Source organism: Bufo bufo, chromosome 4 (genome assembly GCF_905171765.1).
Source record: "Bufo bufo chromosome 4, aBufBuf1.1, whole genome shotgun sequence".
Lineage (NCBI taxonomy): Eukaryota > Metazoa > Chordata > Amphibia > Anura > Bufonidae > Bufo > Bufo bufo.
The window spans coordinates 618128262-618147584 of record NC_053392.1 but is presented as its reverse complement, the minus strand read 5'-3'; the positions used below and the strand labels follow the sequence as shown (position 1 = coordinate 618147584).

At 43.3% G+C, this 19323-nt stretch overlaps 1 long non-coding RNA gene and 1 pseudogene across 1 annotated transcript; both read left to right on the top strand.

The window, feature by feature from the left end:
• The first annotated feature begins 733 nt into the window (after nucleotides 1–733).
• LOC120999729 lies at nucleotides 734–1803 on the top strand. The gene is made up of 3 exons (XR_005778589.1): nucleotides 734–841; nucleotides 1488–1631; nucleotides 1744–1803. It is a non-coding gene; the product is annotated as an uncharacterized LOC120999729 (long non-coding RNA).
• A 198-nt stretch (nucleotides 1804–2001) lies between these two features.
• The window catches only part of LOC120999379, a 30728-nt pseudogene continuing 13406 nt past the window's right edge, over nucleotides 2002–19323 (top strand).

Below are 19323 nucleotides of genomic sequence, written 5' to 3'. Positions count from 1 at the left end.
TGTGAGCATTAATTACAGAAAATTACCTGTGGTGACGTCACTCCGGTCATCACATGATCCATCACATAACGCCTCCAGCCCTATTATACTATGTATTCTGTATTCAGAATGCTATTATTTCCCTTATAAACATGTTATAAGGGAAATAAAACAATCTACAGAACACCGATCCCAAGCCCGAACTTCTGTGAAGAAGTTCGGGTTTAAGTACCAAACATGTGTGATTTTTCTCACGCGCGTACAAACGCATTACAGTGTTTTGCACTTGCGCTGAAAAATCGCGCATGTTCCCGCAACGCACCCGCACCTTTTCCCCCGCAACGCCCGTGTGAAAGAGGCCTAACTGTGGACCAGCAGAAGGAGTGAGAGGAGTAATCAGCAGATTATAGTGATTGGAAGGGCATGTACCTCTCTCTTTGTGATAGCAAAACTGTTAGTTCCAATTAGGGAAGTGTCAGAATTTGCCCAAGGATACCAGATCTTCTGGAAGGAGGAGAGTCTTGGGGACCCAACACATCTTTGTCTGACTCCAGTTGAGTGGGTGCCACAATCTTATCAGCGCCTCTGTAGAAAAGAGATGGATCTTCCGGTTTATCTCCCTGACACCGCAGGGTCTGAATGAATCCCTGGAATATACTAGTTATTAATCCAGTTATTTCACATTAAATCCCAGTGACGAGATACAATCAAAGAAATTAGGAGTCATTATACAGAAACATTACCCAGACCCAGAAGACGGATGAGAGGAAGTGGGGGTGTCAGAGCCGGCTGAGATCCTGACCCTGATAAAATACCTGCTTCTACGAAGCTTCTGAAGATCACAGGAGCCTCCTGCCTTTCTGTAAGTGTGATTTATCCCTCTTTATCAGCTTTCTGAGCTCCTTAGAAAAAAACATAGTGGGAAGTGAGGTCACTACGTACAGTACTGTAGAAGGGAGACACCCCCTGCTTCTGAGTGAAATGCATCTAGCTGTGCCGCTGAAACGAGATAATATGGCTGAAATAAACTTAAGGTAAGCCCAAACATAACAGTTCCTTCACAGACTGTACAAAGAAGCACTGCCATTATCCAAACCTTTTTTGAAGACTCAGGTACACTTTAAACACAGTCCTGAGACCAAATGTGAGTCATTACATTGGAAAACTTTCAAATTCTCAAAGGCTGCAGAAAGCATGTCAGATCAAGTGTCTGTGAACTTCCTATCAGTCATCCCATTAATAAAGACATTTACAGTAAAAATAAGATGAGAACTGTCTGCTGTATGTGGTAGACTGCGATGTGTATCCTGTGTAACACTGTATTCACTGTATAGCAGGAGGCCGGCTGACTGATTTATTATGGTCACCAGTCTGGTATGTATAAGACACCTCAATAGCCAAGTCACCTCCATTGTACAATATTGGTAGACTTTTGTCATTCCTAATTTTTGAGACACTTTAGTTCATGTAAGATGTGATTTTGCTCCAATCCTCCTTCTTTCCCTCAGGTTTCTTAGGTGCAGGACTCTCTCTTTTTAGAGCCAATGGTCCTTTCCATCAAGGACCCACCAAGGATGGAGAAGGACAGAGACCACATGGCTGCAAGGATATTAGACCTCACCCTGGAGATCATCTCCTTGATAACTGGAGAGGTGAGAGTCTCACATGACATCACTCTTATCTCTAGTAATAAACCAGGGAAATGTCTGGAAAGGTGAAGGATTCTTAGAATCTCTGTAGTGATCGGCGTCTCCCCATACACAGGATTACACAGTAGTGAAGAAGTCGTCTGGTGAGTGTGTGACACCCCGTGTGTCAGGAGGACGGAGCAGGACCCAGAGCCCCATCACCGAGCCTCCACCTCATTCCCTGATACATGAGCAGAAGATCCTAGAACTTACCACCAGGATCACTGAGCTGCTGAGCGGAGAGGTGAGCGCTGCTGGGAATGCTGGGACATTATACAATAACGCCAAGGGAGGGGTCTGGTAATGACTGTGTCCTTGTGTTGTCAGGTTCCTATAAGGTGTCAGGATGTCGCTGTCTATTTCTCCATGGAGGAGTGGGAGTATTTAGAAGAACATAAGTATCTGTACAAGGACGTCATGATGGAGAATCACCAGTCCCTCACACCACCAGGTAAGAGGAGACCTTCCGTGACTGTAGACGAGAGAACAGTTTTGAATCAGAGTGCGGATGTAGATGTGCTGTGCCACAGATTTGGCTGGGGCTACTGCTAAAGGAGCAGCTAGATTACCCCCCCCCCCAGTCCTTACCCTTAATCCATATGGACATCACTGCAGGGGAACCACCAGGCCACTACCTTTGGAAGTAGTCTCTGTTCAGTGGCTGCTGACCCACTGGGATCAAGAGATACAATGAAAAGCACCAAGGGATCAGTCAGAACTGTAGCCACAAGACAAGCAAAGACAGGGAGCGTTTGCGCAATGCAGTAAACAGTGCAAAGATCAGAGTAGGCAGCACAGGGTAATACTAGAAACAGGCAGAGGTCAGGTCAGGCAGCAATAAGTTAAATCCAGTTAACAGGCAGAGGTGAATAAGACCCTTTCAACGAGCAAGTGTCACCCGTCCTGACCTCCCAGCACTGCCGGGGTCACATTATACTGATTTATGACGCTATGTAACGCTTACAGTTCTGGAACGTATTGGATAACACTGACAGCATTATGTCAGTGTTATCCAATACATTCCAGCATCATAAATCAATATAATGCTATGCGACCCTGGCAGTGCTGGAAGTTCAGGACGGGTGACACTTGCTTGTCTGAAAGCGGCCTAAATGTGCAACTGAACTCAAGAGTGGATCTCCTTGGTAGGAAACTAGCAACTAGAACCTCTTACTCAGGCTCCATTCCACGGGGAGGGTGCCTTAAATATCCCAGGGAGGCTAGCCATAGAGTGGACGGATTAGGGCCACACATGCTGGCCCTTTAATAACCAGAGGAAGCACATGCCCTACAGGCGGACAAAGCCACTGCAGGCCAAGAGCTGGCCACAGATCAGCACGCTGTGGACAGAACAATGAAATGCCAACAGGTATGGACCACCGGAGCAGGGAGTTGGGTAAGAGCTCCAACGGCCTTCAAGGAACAAGGAGATGTCAGCAGCCACGGACCGGCCGGCATCACCGATTCACTCATCATTGGATATAGACAATGGGCCAGATTTATCATTAGCTCAGGTCAGAATAATGGAGTGAAAAAGTCCCAAAAAAGTCCCAAACGCTAAAACTGCGCACAAATTTGCGACTTTTTTCTGCTCTGCACTATGCTCGCCAGTTTTCTGAAAGTGGGCGTGTTTTCTTATGTAAATGAATCTCTAGACAGATTTACTATTGGGACTATTTAAAAAAGTCGCAAAAAAGTCCCAATTTCACTCCATTGAGGACCATGCTTATCTTATGAGACTTTTTAATAGAACATGCGACTTTTTCATAAAAACATGCGACTTTTTCGTAAAGATGTGCGACTTTTGTAAAGCTGCTTATTGACGGATAAACTGCTACCGTCAAACCACATTTATTACAGTCTTAAAGGGCCGATCATAAATCTGACTTGGCTAAAACTGACTTTAGCCATATGTGAAAGTGGAGTGAGCTGTCAGAGTAATGATAAATCTGGCCCAATGTATTCAGTTACTGTGTGTTTTTCCTACAGATGGATCCAGTCAGAGAAATCCACCAGAGAGATGTCCCAGTCCTCAGTATTCCCAGGACTGTCCAGAGGAGAAACCAAATATCCCACTGGATCATCAGGTAGGTGAAGCTGAGGTTTCTACAAATCCTCTATAGACTGATGTAATGGAGCTTTCTACTGACCTCCCCCAGCAGCAGTGGAGTATACTGTACTCTGTATTTCATGTTATTGTTGTTTGCAAATGGTTTCTGGTGTCATAAAAGATTGTATTAATTGTAATTAATTGGAACTTGTCAGCAGAAAAATGACCCCTAAACTGTCCCCTTTAACCCTTTCCTGACATCCGCTATACATGTACGGCGGATGTTGGGTCACTAAAGATGGTGTCTGCCCCGGAACAAGCGCCTTAGCCGCCGGATGCTTGCAGTTCCATACAGTAGACATACGGGGCTAATGTCTGTGATCAGTGATAATGCCGTTCACAGACATTAATCCCCTCAGATGCTGTGTTCAAATGTGACCGCGGCATCTGACGGTAAAAAACCCAGAAGCACGCACTTTCTGGGCAGGAACACTTTTCCCTGGCTGAAATCAGGGAAGGCGTCCCATAGTAGTAATAGGCCAGAAGCTGTAGAAGGCTTTTAGGACTATTACTTGTATATTCCAATGCGGGTGGCAGCATGTATTGTAATATACTGATCTTTATATTCTGTAATGGCTAAAACTCCAATACTTAAAGGGGTTATCCGAGTTAATAAAAAAAAAAAATAAAAAACACTTAAAATCCATCAGGATATACATATAATTTGGTTAAGCTAGATTTCATCAAGTTAAAACCCATATTTGCACCTTTTCATGGTTCTGTCATTGCTTTGTTTACATGCTGAAGTACATGCTGAGGGGGCGTGTACCAACAAAGCCTGAGCTCTGCCTCATGAATATTTCTGGGCGTGAACAACCTGACCTTTCCTTCACCCTGCTCTGCACTTTGCAAAAAAAAAATAAAAAATACACACTTGTCATGCGGATGGACGGATCCCTCTGTCAGTCTTTTTCACAGTAGTCCTGGTTTGTGCATGCGCAGACCAGAAGGACGGATCCGTCCTTCAGTTGTTTTGCAACGCCGGATCCGCAAGGCAGCTCCATCGTCGGAGCTGCTTGCCTGCTGCATTCGCCGATCAGTGTGACAACTGACAGCATTTGTAGACGGATCCAGGTGCGGATCCGTCTAGAAATGCATTGCAATAACGGATCCGTCCAGCGGCACGGCCAAATAGCGGCAGGGTGGATCCGACAGGGTGAACAGCCTGTCGGATACGTCCTGCCGCTAGTGTGAAAATATCATTAGCATTATCTGTATCTAAGCAATATCTATATTATTCAAATATACACTCACCTAAAGAATTATTAGGAACACCTGTTCTATTTCTCATTAATGCAATTATCTAGTCAACCAATCACATGGCAGTTGCTTCAATGCATTTAGGGGGGGTGGTCCTGGTCAAGACAATCTCCTGAACTCCAAACTGAATGTCAGAATGGGAAAGAAAGGGGATTTAAGCAATTTTGAGCGTGGCATGGTTGTTGGTGCCAGACGGGCCGGTCTGAGTATTTCACAATCTGCTCAGTTACTGGGATTTTCACGCACAACCATTTCTAGGGTTTACAAAGAATGGTGTGAAAAGGGAAAAACATCCAGTATGCGGCAGTCCTGTGGGCAAAAATGCCTTGTGGATGCTAGAGGTCAGAGGAGAATGGGCCGACTGATTCAAGCTGATAGAAGAGCAACGTTGACTGAAATAACCACTCGTTACAACCGAGGTATGCAGCAAAGCATTTGTGAAGCCACAACACGACAACCTTGAGGCGGATGGGCTACAACAGCAGAAGACCCCACCGGGTACCACTCATCTCCACTACAAATAGGAAAAAGAGGCTACAATTTGCACGAGCTCACCAAAATTGGACTGTTGAAGACTGGAAAAATGTTGCCTGGTCTGATGAGTCTCGATTTCTGTTGAGACATTCAAATGGTAGAGTCCGAATTTGGCGTAAACAGAATGAGAACATGTATCCATCCTCTGATGGCTACTTCCAGCAGGATAATGCACCATGTCACAAAGCTCGAATCATTTCAAATTGGTTTCTTGAACATGACAATGAGTTCACTGTACTAAAATGGCCCCCACAGTCACCAGATCTCAACCCAATAGAGCATCTTTGGGATGTGGTGGAACGGGAGCTTCGTGCCCTGGATGTGCATCCCTCAAATCTCCATCAACTGCAAGATGCTATCCTATCAATATGGGCCAACATTTCTAAAGAATGCTATCAGCACCTTGTGAATCAATGCCACGTAGAATTAAGGCAGTTCTGAAGGCAAAGGGGGTCCAACACCGTATTAGTATGGTGTTCCTAATAATTCTTTAGGTGAGTGTATATACGTATATAGAAATATACTGATCTACAGGGTGGGCCATTTATATGGATACACCTTAATAAAATGGGAATGGTTGGTGATATTAACTTCCTGTTTGTGGCACATTAGTATATGTGAGGGGGGAAACTTTTCAAGATGGAGGCCATTTTGAATCCAACTTAGTTTTTTCAATAGGAAGAGGGTCATGTGACACATCAAACTTATTGGGAATTTCACACGAAAAACATTGGTGTGTTTGGTTTTAACGTAACTTTATTCTTTCATGAGTTATTTACAAGTTTCTGACCACTTATAAAATGTGTTCAATGTGCTGCCCATTGTGTTGGATTGTCAATGCAACCCTCTTCTCCCACTCTTCACACACTGATAGCAACACCGCAGGAGAAATGCTAGCACAGGCTTCCAGTATCCGTAGTTTCAGGTGCTGCACATCTCGTATCTTCACAGCATAGACAATTGCCTTCAGATGACCCCAAAGATAAAAGTCTAAGGGGGTCAGATCGGGAGACCTTGGGGGCCATTCAACTGGCCCATGACGACCAATCCACTTTCCAGGAAACTGTTCATCTGGGAATGCTCGGACCTGACACCCATAATGTGGTGGTGCACCATCTTGCTGGAAAAACTCAGGAACGTGCCAGCTTCAGTGCATAAAGAGGGAAACACATCATCATGTAGCAATTTCGCATATCCAGTGGCCTTGAGGTTTCCATTGATGAAGAATGGCCCCACTATCTTTGTACCCCATATACCACACCATACCATCAATTTTTTTGTTCCAACAGTCTTGGAAGGATCTATCCAATGTGGGTTAGTGTCAGACCAATAGCGGTGGTTTTGTTTGTTAACTTCACCATTCACATAAAAGTTTGCCTCATCACTGAACAAAATCTTCTGCATAAACTGAGGGTCCTGTTCCAATTTTTGTTTTGCCCATTCTGCAAATTCAGTGCGCCGATCTGGGTCATCTTCATTGAGATGCTGGAGTTTGTAAGGGTGCCATTTGTGAGTAGCTTATATCCGCCGAAGGGATTTTCGAATAATGCCACTCTCCAGTGACATGCGGCGAGTGCTACACTGTGGGCTCTTGCTGAATGAAGCTAGGACAGCCACTGATGTTTCTTCATTAGAGACAGATTTCATGCGTCCACATTTTGGCAAATCCAACACTGAACCAGTTTCACGAAACTTAGCAAGCAGTTTGCTAACTGTAGCATGGGAGATGGGTGGTCTCGTAGGGTGTCTTGCATTGAAATCTGCTGCAATGACCCGGTTACTGCGTTCACCAGACATCAACACAATTTCTATCCGCTCCTCACGTGTTAATCTCGGCGACATGTCAATGGCTGTAAACAAAGAGAAACTTGTAAATAACTCATGAAAGAATAAAGTTACGTTAAAACCAAGCACACCATTGTTTTTCGTGTGAAATTCCCAATAAGTTTGATGTGTCACATGACCCTCTTCCTATTGAAAAAACAAAAGTTGGATTCAAAATGTCCGACTTCAAAATGGCCGTCATGGTCACCACCCATCTTGAAAAGTTTCCCCCCTCACATATACTAATGTGCCACAAACGGGAAGTTAATATCACCAACCATTCCCATTTTATTAAGGTGTATCCATATAAATGGCCCACCCTGTATATCACTATATACACACCCCTGTTAAAATGTCTGTTTTCTGTGATGTAAAAAAATGAGACAAAGATCATTCATTTCAGAACTTTTTCCACCTTTAATGTGACCTATAAACTGTACAACTCAATTGAAAAACAAACTGAAAACTTTTATGTAGAGGGAAGAAAAAATGAGTCTATCAGCATGGCACATTTTGACTTGGCTAGATTTGCCCACTCTTCTTTGCAAAAACACTCCAAATCTATCAGGGCATCTCCTGGGCACAGCCCTCTTCAGATCACCCCCCTGCTTTTCAATCGGATTCAGGTCTGGGCTCTGGCTGGGCGATTCCAAAACTTTAATCTTCTTCTGGTGAAGCCATTCCTTTGTTGATTTGGATGTATGCTTTGGGTCGTTGTCATGCTGAAAGATGAAGTTCCTCTTCATGTTCAGCTTTCTAGCAGAAGCCTGAAGGTTTTGTCCCAATATTGACTGGTATTTGGAACTGTTCATAATTCCCTCTAGCTTAACTAAGGCCCCAGTTCCAGCTGAAGAAAAACAACCCCAAAGCATGATGCTGCCACCACTAGCTTCACTGTGCCGATGGTGTTCTTTTGGTGATGTGCAGTGTTGTTTTTGCGCCAAACATATCTTTTGGAATTATGGCCAAAAAGTTCAACCTTGGCTTCATCAGACCATAACACCTTTTCCCACATGCTTTTGGGAGACTTCAGATGTGGTTTTGCTAAATGTAGCCTGGCTTGGATGTTTTTTTTCGTAAGAAAAGTATTTCGTCTTGCCACTCTACCCCATAGCCCAGACATATGAAGAATACGGGAGACTGTTGTCACATGTACCACACAGCCAGTACTTGCCAGATATTCCTGCAGCTCCTTTAATGTTGCTGTAGGCCTCTTGGTCGCCTCCCAGACCAGTTTTCTTCTCGTCTTTTCATAAATTTTGGAGGGACGTTCAGGTCTTGGCAATGTCACTGTTGTGCCATATTTTCTCCACTTGATGATGTCTTCACTGTGTTCCATGGTATATCTAATGCCTTGGACACTCTTTTGTACCCTTCTCCTGACTGATACCTTTTAACAATGAGATCCCTCTGATGCTTTGGAAGCTCTCTGTGGGCCGTGGCTTCTGCTGTGGGATGCGACTAAGAACATTTCAGGAAAGACCAACTAGAGCAGCTGAACTTTATTTGGGGTTAATCAGAGGCACTTTACATGATGGCCGGTGTATGCTGACTCCTATTTAACAGGATTGTGAATGTGATTGCTTAATTCTGAACCGCTACATCCCCAGTTATAAGAGACAAAGACACTATGCAACCACGCATATTTTAGTTTTTTTTTGTTTGTTCTTCCCTCCAACCTAAAAGACTTCAGTTTTGGTTTTTCAATTGAGTGTAACAGTTTTCTAGGTCACATTAAAGGTGGAATAAAGTTCTGAAATGATTTATCTTTGTCTCATTTTTTTTACAGCACAGAAACCTGACATTTTAACAAGGGTGTGTAGACTTTTTATATCTCCAGTGTATATAACAGTACAGACCAAAGTTTGGACACACCTTCTCATTCAAAGAGTTTTCTTTTATTTTCTATGAAGGCATCAAAACTATGTATTAACACATGTGGAATTATATACATAAACAACAAGTGTGAACAACTGAAAATATGTCATACTTCTAGGTTCTTCAAAGTAGCCACCTTTTGCTTTGATTACTGCTTTGCACATCTTGGCATGCTCTTGTTGAGCTTCAAGAGGTAGTCACCTGAAATGGTCTTCCCAACAGTCTTGAAGGAGTTCCCAGAGATGCTTAGCACTTGTTGGCCCTTTTGCCTTCACTCTGCAGTCCAGCTCACCCCAAACCATCTCGATTGGGTTCAGGTCCGGTGACTGTGGAGGCCAGGTCATCTGGAGCAGCACCCCATCACTCTCCTTCATGGTCAAATAGCCCTTACTTTCAAAGTTTTCCCAATTTTTCGGCTGACTGACTGACCTTAATTTCTTAAAGTAATGATGGCCACTCGTTTTTCTTTACTTAGCTGCTTTTTTCTTGCCATAAAACAAATTCTAACAGTCTATTCAGTAGGACTATCAGCTGTGTATCCACCTGACTTCTCCTCAACGCAACTGATGGTCCCAACCCCATTTATAAGGCAAGAAATCCCACTTATTAAACCTGACAGGGCACACCTGTGAAGTGAAAACCATTTCAGGGGACTACCTTTGAAGCTCATCAAGAGAATGCCAAGAGTGTGCAAAGCAGTAATCAAAGCAAAAGGTGGCTACTTTGAAGAACCTAGAATATGACATATTTTCAGTTGTTTCACACTTGTTTGTTATGTATATATTCCACATGTGTTAATTCATAGTTTTGATGCCTTCATAGTCATGAAAATAAGAAAACTCTTTGAATGAGAAGGTGTGTCCAAACTTTTGGTCTGTACTGTATACACACACACACCATCTATATATATGTATATGGACAATGAATAAGAATTTGGCAGCACTGCAGACAAAATAGAAAAACGAAGCAGTGCCAGCGGCCGTGGAAGCTTGTTGCTTGAAAAAGGTTCATTGAGAGGACAAAACGTTGCAGTTAGTATAACACACTGACTTTTTGGAAGTTTTTTATATTTGTATTGGAGATATATATTTACCGATCTATATCACTATATAAATATATACAGTCAGGTCCATAAATATTGGGGCATCGACACAATTCTAACATTTTTGGCTCTATACACCACCACAATGGATTTGAAATGAAACGCACAAGATGTGCTTTACCTGCAGACTGTCAGCTTTAATTGAGGGTATTTACATCCAAATCAGGTGAACGGTGTAGGAATTACAACAGTTTGCATATTGCCTCCCACTTGTTAAGGGACCAAAAGTAATGGGACAGAATAATAATCATAATAAAACTTTCACTTTTAATACTTGGTATGGCAATTCCTTTGCAGTCAATTACAGCCTGAAGTCTGGAACGCATAGACATCACCAGACGCTGGGTTTCATCCCTGGGTGATGCTCTGGCCAGGCCTCTACTGCAACTGACTTCAGTTCCTGCTTGTTCTTGGGGCATTTTCCCTTCAGTTTTGTCTTTCAGCAAGTGAAATGCATGCTCAATCGGATTCAGGTCGGTGATTGACTTGGCCATTGCATAACATTCCACTTCTTTCCCCTTTTAAAAACTCTTTGGTTGCTTTTGCAGTATGCTTTGGTGTCATTGTCCATCTGCACTGTGAAGCGCCGTCCAATGGGTTCTGAAGCATTTGGCTGAATATGAGCAGATAATATTGCCCGAAACACTTCAGAATTCATCCTGCTGCTTTTTGGTCAACAGTCACATCATCAACAATAGAAGGAACCAGTTCCACTGGGCAGCCATACATGCCCACGCCATGACACCACCACACCATGCTTCACTGATGAGGTGGTATGCTTAGGATCATGAGCAGCTTCCTTTCCTTCTCCATACTCTTCCCTCCCTCCCATCACTCTGGACAAGTTGATCTTTGTCTCCTCTGTCCAATAGGATGTTGTTCCAGAACTATGAAGGCTTTTTTAGATGTGTTTGGCAAACTCTAATGTGGCCTTCCTGGTTTTGAGGCCTCACCAATGGTTTACATCTTGTGGTGAACCCTCTGTATTCACTCTGGTGAAGTCTTCTCTTGATTGTTGACTTTGACACACATACACCTACCTCCTGGAGAGTGTTCTTGATCTGGCCAACTGTTGTGAAGGGTGTTTTCTTCTCCAGGGAAAGAGTATATACATAGGTAAATAAATATCTCTATAAACATACATATAAATCATTTACATATATATAAAAGATACGTTAGCCTACATGTTTTTGCTGGACTTGTAGGATGGATAAACATGGCACACTACACTTTCCCATCCAGAGTCCTCCAAAAAACGTAATTTATTTATTTTTATTTTTTATTCTTTTTTACTCCATGGTGCTGGATGTCACAGTATGGCATCTGTTGTGTTGTTGATCGTTATGACAAAAAACCAGCCTTAGGGTACTTTCACACTTGCGGCAGAGCATTCTGGCAGGCAGTTCCGTCGCCGGCAATCCGGCAATCCTGATGCAAACTGATGGCATTTGTCAGACGGATCCATCTGACAAATGCATTAAAATAACGGATCTGGTATACACTGCGTGCAGAATTATTAGGCAAATGAGTATTTTGACCACATCATCCTCTTTATGCATGTTGTCTTAACTCCAAGCTGTATAGGCTCGAAAGCCTACTACCAATTAAGCATATTAGGTGATGTGCATCTCTGTAATGAGAAGGGGTGTGGTCTAATGAGATCAATACCCTTTATTAGGTGTGCATAATTATTAGGTAACTTCCTTTCCTTTGGCAAAATGGGTCAAAAGAAGGACTTGACAGGCTCAGAAAAGTCAAAAATAGTGAGATATCTTGCAGAGGGATGCAGCACTCTTAAAATTGCAAAGCTTCTGAAGCGTGATCATTGAACAATCAAGTGTTTCCTTCAAAATAGTCAACAGGGTCGCAAGAAGCGTGTGGAAAAACCAAGGCGCAAAATAACTGCCATGAACTGAGAAAAGTCAAGCGTGCAGCTGCCAAGATGCCACTTGCCACCAGTTTGGCCATATTTCAGAGCTGCAACATCCTGGAGTGCCCAAAAGCACAAGGTGTGCAATACTCAGAGACATGGCCAAGGTAAGAAAGGCTGAAGACGACCACCACTGAACAAGACACACAAGCTGAAACGTCAAGACTGATTTTTCCAAGGTTTTATGGACTGATGAAATGAGAGTGAGTCTTGATGGGCCAGATGGATGGGCCCGTGGCTGGATTGGTAAAGGGCAGAGAGCTCCAGTCCGACTCAGACGCCAGCAAGGTGGAGGTGGAGTACTGGGTTTGGGCTGGTATCATCAAAGATGAGCTTGTGGGGCCTTTTCGGGTTGAGGATGGAGTCAAGCTCTAACTCCCGTCTACTGCCAGTTTCTGGAAGACACCTTCTTCAAGTGAGTGGTACAGGAAGAAGTCTGCATCCTTCAAGAAAAACATGATTTTCATGCAGGACAATGCTCCATCACAGCGTCCAAGTTACTCCACAGCGTGGCTGGCAAGAAAGGGTATAAAAGAAGAAAATCTAATGACATGGCCTCCTTGTTCACCTGATCTGAACCCCATTGAGAACCTGTGGTCATCATCAAATGTGAGATTTACAAGGAGGAAAACAGTACACCTCTCTGAACAGTGTCTTGGAGGCTGTGGTTGCTGCTGCACGCAATGTTGATGGTGAACAGATCAAAACACTGACAGAATCCATGGATGGCAGGCTTTTGAGTGTCCTTGCAAAGAAAGGTGGCTATATTGGTCACTGATTTGTTTTTGTTTTGTTTTTGAATGTCAGAAATGTATATTTGTGAATGTTGAGATGTTATATTGGTTTCACTGGTAAAAATAAATAATTGAAATGGGTATATATTTGTTTTTTTATTAAGTTGCCTAATAATTATGCACAGTAATAGTCACCTGCACACACAGATATCCCCCTAAAATAGCTAAAACTAAAAACAAACTAAAAACTACTTCCAAAATATTCAGCTTTGATATTAATGAGTTTTTTGGGTTCATTGAGAACATGGTTGTTGTTCAATAATAAAATTAATCCTCAAAATACAACTTGCCTAATAATTCTGCACTCCCTGTATATAAATATTATTTATTTTTTTTAAATATTATTTTTATTAAGTTTCCAAATTATTTTCAATAGCATACAGTTTGTACATAAATACCAATACTTTGGTGGTCAAGACAATTGTATAATACAAATACAAATCGTTCAATCAAAGTGTAAGCAAGATATTCATAAACAATACAGTTCTCCCCCCTCTCTCTCTACTTCTCTAATGTAACAACATTGCTTTTAATCAATCTGAAGTCTCCCCAGAGTTTGGGTTAATTTTTTCTTTAAGTACCACTCTGAAAGGATGAATGGGGCCATTAAAGTGCGCATGTCCCTATCTGAATATACCACTCCTATAAAAGACTCCCATCTCCTGAAGAAAGAGTTTATAGATCGCTCTCCCATTTGTTCCGCTTCAATTCTCTCCATATCCAGGCAAAGCTTAGCATGGTTAAGAACCTCTGTCATTGATGGCAATTGAGGTCTGAGCCAGTGCTTAAAAATACAGCGTTTGGCTGCCAATAGTAAGATGTGAATAACTGGTTGCATATTAGTCCCATGAAAGAGCATTAAGTCAGGAGACAAAGGTATTAAGATTTTCAGATAACGTTTGATCTGAGATCTGACTAACCTCCAAAATGTCTGGGAAGCTGGACAGGACCATACTCCATGACTCAGATCAGATTTGTCCAAATGACACTTAGGGCATCTAGATAATCTATCAGAGGACGGAAGGGGTGACGAGAACTGGAACCCATAAATGGCTTTGTGAATAAATCTAAAATGTGATTCTCTCCAGACTTGGTTAATTTTCACTTTATTGACTGTATTCCATCCCTGAATTACTAAAGTATCTGCATCTAGTGAGGGGAACATTTTTTTCCAATGGGAAAATATATTGTCTGCCAGACACTTTTGCTTGCTATCCCGCAACTCGTAATAAAGATCAGAAAGCGATCTTTTTTTGGAACCATCTCCCACCAAACGATCAAAAGCATTGACAGAAAACTCCCCACTCATGTTTTTCACCCTAAGTCTGAGAAAGCTCATCAACTGGGCATGTGCCAGAAAGTGTTGTGGTTTAATTTGTGGAAATCTATTCTGCATTTTTGTAAAAGACAAATAGGTATTCGTTTGTCTATCCCAGAAATCTTGAACCCTCCTTAACCACCTCAGCCCCCCTAGCTTAAACACCCTGAAAGACCAGGCCACTTTTTACACTTCTGACCTACACTAATTTCACCGTTTATTGCTCGGTCATGCAACTTACCACCCAAATGAATTTTACCTCCTTTTCTTCTCACTAATAGAGCTTTCATTTGGTGGTATTTCATTGCTGCTGACATTTTAACATTTTTTGTTATTAATCGAAATTTAACGATTTTTTTGCAAAAAAATGACTTTTTTTTACTTTCAGTTGTAAAATTTTGCAAAAAAAACGAGATCCATATATAAATTTTGCTCTAAATTTATTGTTCTACATGTCTTTGATAAAAAAAAAAATGTTTGGGTAAAAAAAAAATGGTTTGGGTAAAAATTATAGCGTTTACAAACTATGATACAAAAATGTGAATTTCCGCTTTTTGAAGCAGCTCTGACTTTCTGAGCACCTGTCATGTTTCCTGAGGTTCTACAATGGCCAGACAGTAGAAACACCCCACAAATGACCCCATTTCAGAAAGTAGACACCCTAAGGTATTCGCTGATGGGCATAGTGAGTTCATAGAACTTTTTATTTTTTGTCACAAGTTAGCGGAAAATGATGATTTTTTTTTTTTCTTACAAAGTCTCATATTCCACTAACACATTCCTCAACTTCTCCTGAATACAGAGATACCAGATGTGTGACACTTTTTTGCAGCCTAGGTGGGCAAAGGGGCCCACATTCCAAAGAGCACCTTTCGGATTTCACTTGTCATTTTTTACAGAATTTGATTTCAAACTCCTTACCACACATTTGGGCCCCTAGAATGCCAGGGCAGTATAACTACCCCACAAGTGACCCCATTTTGGAAAGAAGAGACCCCAAGGTATTTGCTGATGGGCATAGTGAGTTCATGGAAGTTTTTATTTTTTGTCACAAGTTAGTGGGATATGAGACTTTGTATGAAAAAAAAAAAAAAATCATCATTTTCCACTAACTTGGAAAAAATAAAAAATTCTAGGAACTTGCCATGCCCCTCACGGAATACCTTGGGGTGTCTTCTTTCCAAAATGGGGTCACTTGTGGGGTAGTTATACTGCCCTGGCATTTTCCAGGGGCCCTAATGTGTGGTAAGTAGGTAAATGACCTGTGAAATCCGAAAGGTGCTCTTTGGAATGTGGGCCCCTTTGCCCACCTAGGCTGCAAAAAAGTGTCACACATGTGGTATTGCCGTATTCAGGAGAAGTTGGGGAATGTGTTTTGTGGTGTCATTTTACATATACCCATGCTGGGTGAGAGAAATATCTTGGCAAAAGACAACTTTTCCCATTTTTTTTATACAAAGTTGGCATTTGACCAGATATTTATCTCACCAGCATGGGTATATGTAAAATGACACCCCAAAACACATTCCCCAACTTCTCCTGAATACGGAGATACCACATGTGTGACACTTTTTTGCAGCCTAGGTGGGCAAAGGTGCCCAAATTCCTTTTAGGAGGGCATTTTTAGACATTTGGATACCAGACTTCTTCTCACGCTTTGGGGCCCCTAAAATGCCAGGGCAGTATAAATACCCCACATGTGACCCCATTTTGGAAAGAAGACACCCCAAGGTATTCAATGAGGGGCATGGCGAGTTCATAGAAAAAAAAAATTTTTGGCACAAGTTAGCGGAAATTGATTTTTTTCTCACAAAGTCTCCCTTTCCGCTAACTTGGGACAAAAATTTCAATCTTTCATGGACTCAATATGCCCCTCAGCGAATACCTTGGGGTGTCTTCTTTCCAAAATGGTGTTATTTGTGGGGTGTTTGTACTGCCCTGGCATTTGAGGGTCTCCGCAATCATTACATGTATGCCCAGCATTAGGAGTTTCTGCTATTCTCCTTATATTGAGCATACAGGTAATGAGATTTTTTTTTTCCGTTCAGCCTCTGGGCTGAAAGAAAAAAATGAACGGCACAGATTTCTTCATTCGCATCGATCAATGTGGATGAAAAAAAACTCTGCCAAAAAAAGAAAAAGGAGGGGAAAGGCGTCTGCCAGGACATAGGAGCTCCGCCCAACATCCATACCCACTTAGCTCGTATGCCCTGGCAAACTCGATTTCTCCATTCACATCAATCGATGTGGATGAATAAATCATTGCCGGGATTTTTTTTTTAATATATACAAAGTGTTTGCCAAAGTATATGAACACCGCCACCTCCTCAGCTCATATGCCTCGGCAAACGTATCTTTTACTGCAGAGGAGAAATCTCGTCTTGCAGCGCCGCATACACCGACTTGCGTGTAATCTGACAGCAGCGCAATGCTTCTGTCCGAATGCACATCAGTGCTGCAGCTAGTCGATCGGTTGGTCCACCTGGAAGGTAAAAAAAACAAAAGAAAAAAGAAAAAACCAGGCCGCAACGCAATAAATTTATTAACTGTTGAACAGAACATAGAAACTTTTTTTTAACTTTTTTAACTGAACGTTTAACTTTTTTACTTATCGGTAATTTTTTTTTTGTTTAGTTTTTTTTAGCTTTATAGAACAAACCTCTCCTTCCCCATGGGACAATGTGCAAAGCGCAAATCGCCCAAAGATGTGGCGAAGTACGTTATGCACTTTATCCCAGGTGAAAGGAGAGGTTTGCAGCAGCTGTGAGTAAAAGGGCCCTAATAGCCCTGTGTGCCTGTCCTGTGAGATGCAATCCCTATGCTAGGTGTACCTGTGTGTGGTACTTCCGGAAACACTCTCCTAAGCATAGGGCAGGGTGGTCAGGACAGTCAGGACAGAAATAGCGGGTGTCACGCCTTATTCCACTCCTGCTACAGACACAACATCTTTTTCGGGGTGACGGTTGGGTTGAGGTACCAGGAACGACACTGGGGAAATGTCGCTCGTGTAGACGGCTAACTACACTGGTGGATGGGGCCACGGAACCTTCTGGATACAGGAGGTTCTCGATGATCTCTTCCTGGAATTTGAGGAAGGATCGTGTTCTCCCAGCCTTACTGTAGAGAACAAAACTATTATACAGCGCCAATTGAATTAAATATACAGACACCTTCTTATACCAGCGTCTGGTTCTGCGGGAAACTAAATACGGAGACAACATCTGGTCATTGAAGTCCACCCCTCCCATGAGCGCATTATAGTCATGGACCACAGAGGGGCTTTTCAATGACACGGGTTGCTCGCTCAATTTGGATTGTCGTGTCTGCGTGAATGGAGGAGAGCATGTAAACGTCACGCTTGTCTCTCCATTTCACCGCGAGCAGTTCTTCGTTACACAAGGCAGCCCTCTCCCCCCTTGCAAGACGGGTGGTTACAAGCCGTTGGGGGAAGCCCACGCGACTAGTTCGCGCGGGCGCCACAGGTGCAAATCCGTTCTAGAAACAAATGCCTAAAGAGGGCCACACTTGTGTAGAAATTGTCCACATAAAGATGGTACCCCTTGCCGAATAAGGGTGACACCAAGTCCCAGACTGTCTTCCCACTGCTCCCCAGGTAGTCAGGGCAACCGACCGGCTCCAGGGTCTGATCTTTTCCCTCATAGATCCGAAATTTGTGGGTATAGCCTGTGGCCCTTTCACAGAGCTTATACAATTTGACCCCATACTGGGCACGCTTGCTTGGGATGTATTGTTTGAAGCCAAGGCGCCCGGTAAAATGTATTAGGGACTCGTCTACGCAGATGTTTTGCTCAGGGGTATACAAATCTGCAAATTTCTGGTTGAAATGGTCTATGAGGGGCCGAATTTTGTGGAGCCGGTCAAAAGCAGGGTGGCCTCTGGGACGGGAGGTGGTGTTGTCGCTAAAATGCAGAAAACGCAGGATGGTCTCAAATCGTGTCCTGGACATAGCAGCAGAGAACATGGGCATGTGATGAATCGGGTGCGTGGACCAATATGACCGCAATTCATGCTTTTTTGTCAGGCCCATGTTGAGGAGAAGGCCCAGAAAAATTTTAAGTTCGGAAACTTGGACTGGTTTCCACCGGAAAGGCTGGGCATAATAGCTTCCCGGGTTTGCGGTTATAAATTGTGTGGCATACCGGTTTGTCTCTGCCACGACTAAGTCCAAGAGCTCCGCAGTCAAGAACAGCTCAAAAAATCCCAGGGCCGAACCGATTTGAGCCGTCTCAACCCGAACTCCAGACTGGGCGGTGAAAGGGGGAACTACTGGTGCGGCTGAAGTTGGTGACTGCCAATCAGGATTTGCCAGCACCTCAGGGACTCTAGGGGCTCTACGGGCCTGTCTGTGCGGTGGCTGCGACGGGGTAACTATTGCACGTGCCACCGTACCAGCTTCAACTGCCCTTCTGGTGCTCGCTACTTCACCAGGTTGTACGGCAGTGCTGGTACTAGGTCCAGGAAGGGCTGCGCTGCTGGTGTATGCCTCACCACAAGATCCGGCAGCGACAGCCCCACTCTGCTGCTCTTGAAGCGGATCCTGCGCAACCTGTGGTCTAGCGACACGGGGCCTGGTACGCCTGGTGCTATCAGGGACCTCCACCTCCTCGTCCGAACTTTGGGTCAGAGAGCCACTGCTTTCCACAGGTTCATATTCTGACCTGCTAGATTCGTCAGATGAGGGTTCCCATTCCTCATCCGACTGGGTCAGAATCCTGTAGGCCTCTTCAGAAGAATACCCCCTGTTTGACATTTTGGACTACTAAATTTAGGGGTATTCCCTGAGACTACCCAAGAAAAAAAGCAAGCCTGTCTTACAAAGGGGAGGCTAGCAAAGTACCGGAGGCCGCTGCGGTTGATAAAAAATATCAAAACTGATTTTTTTATC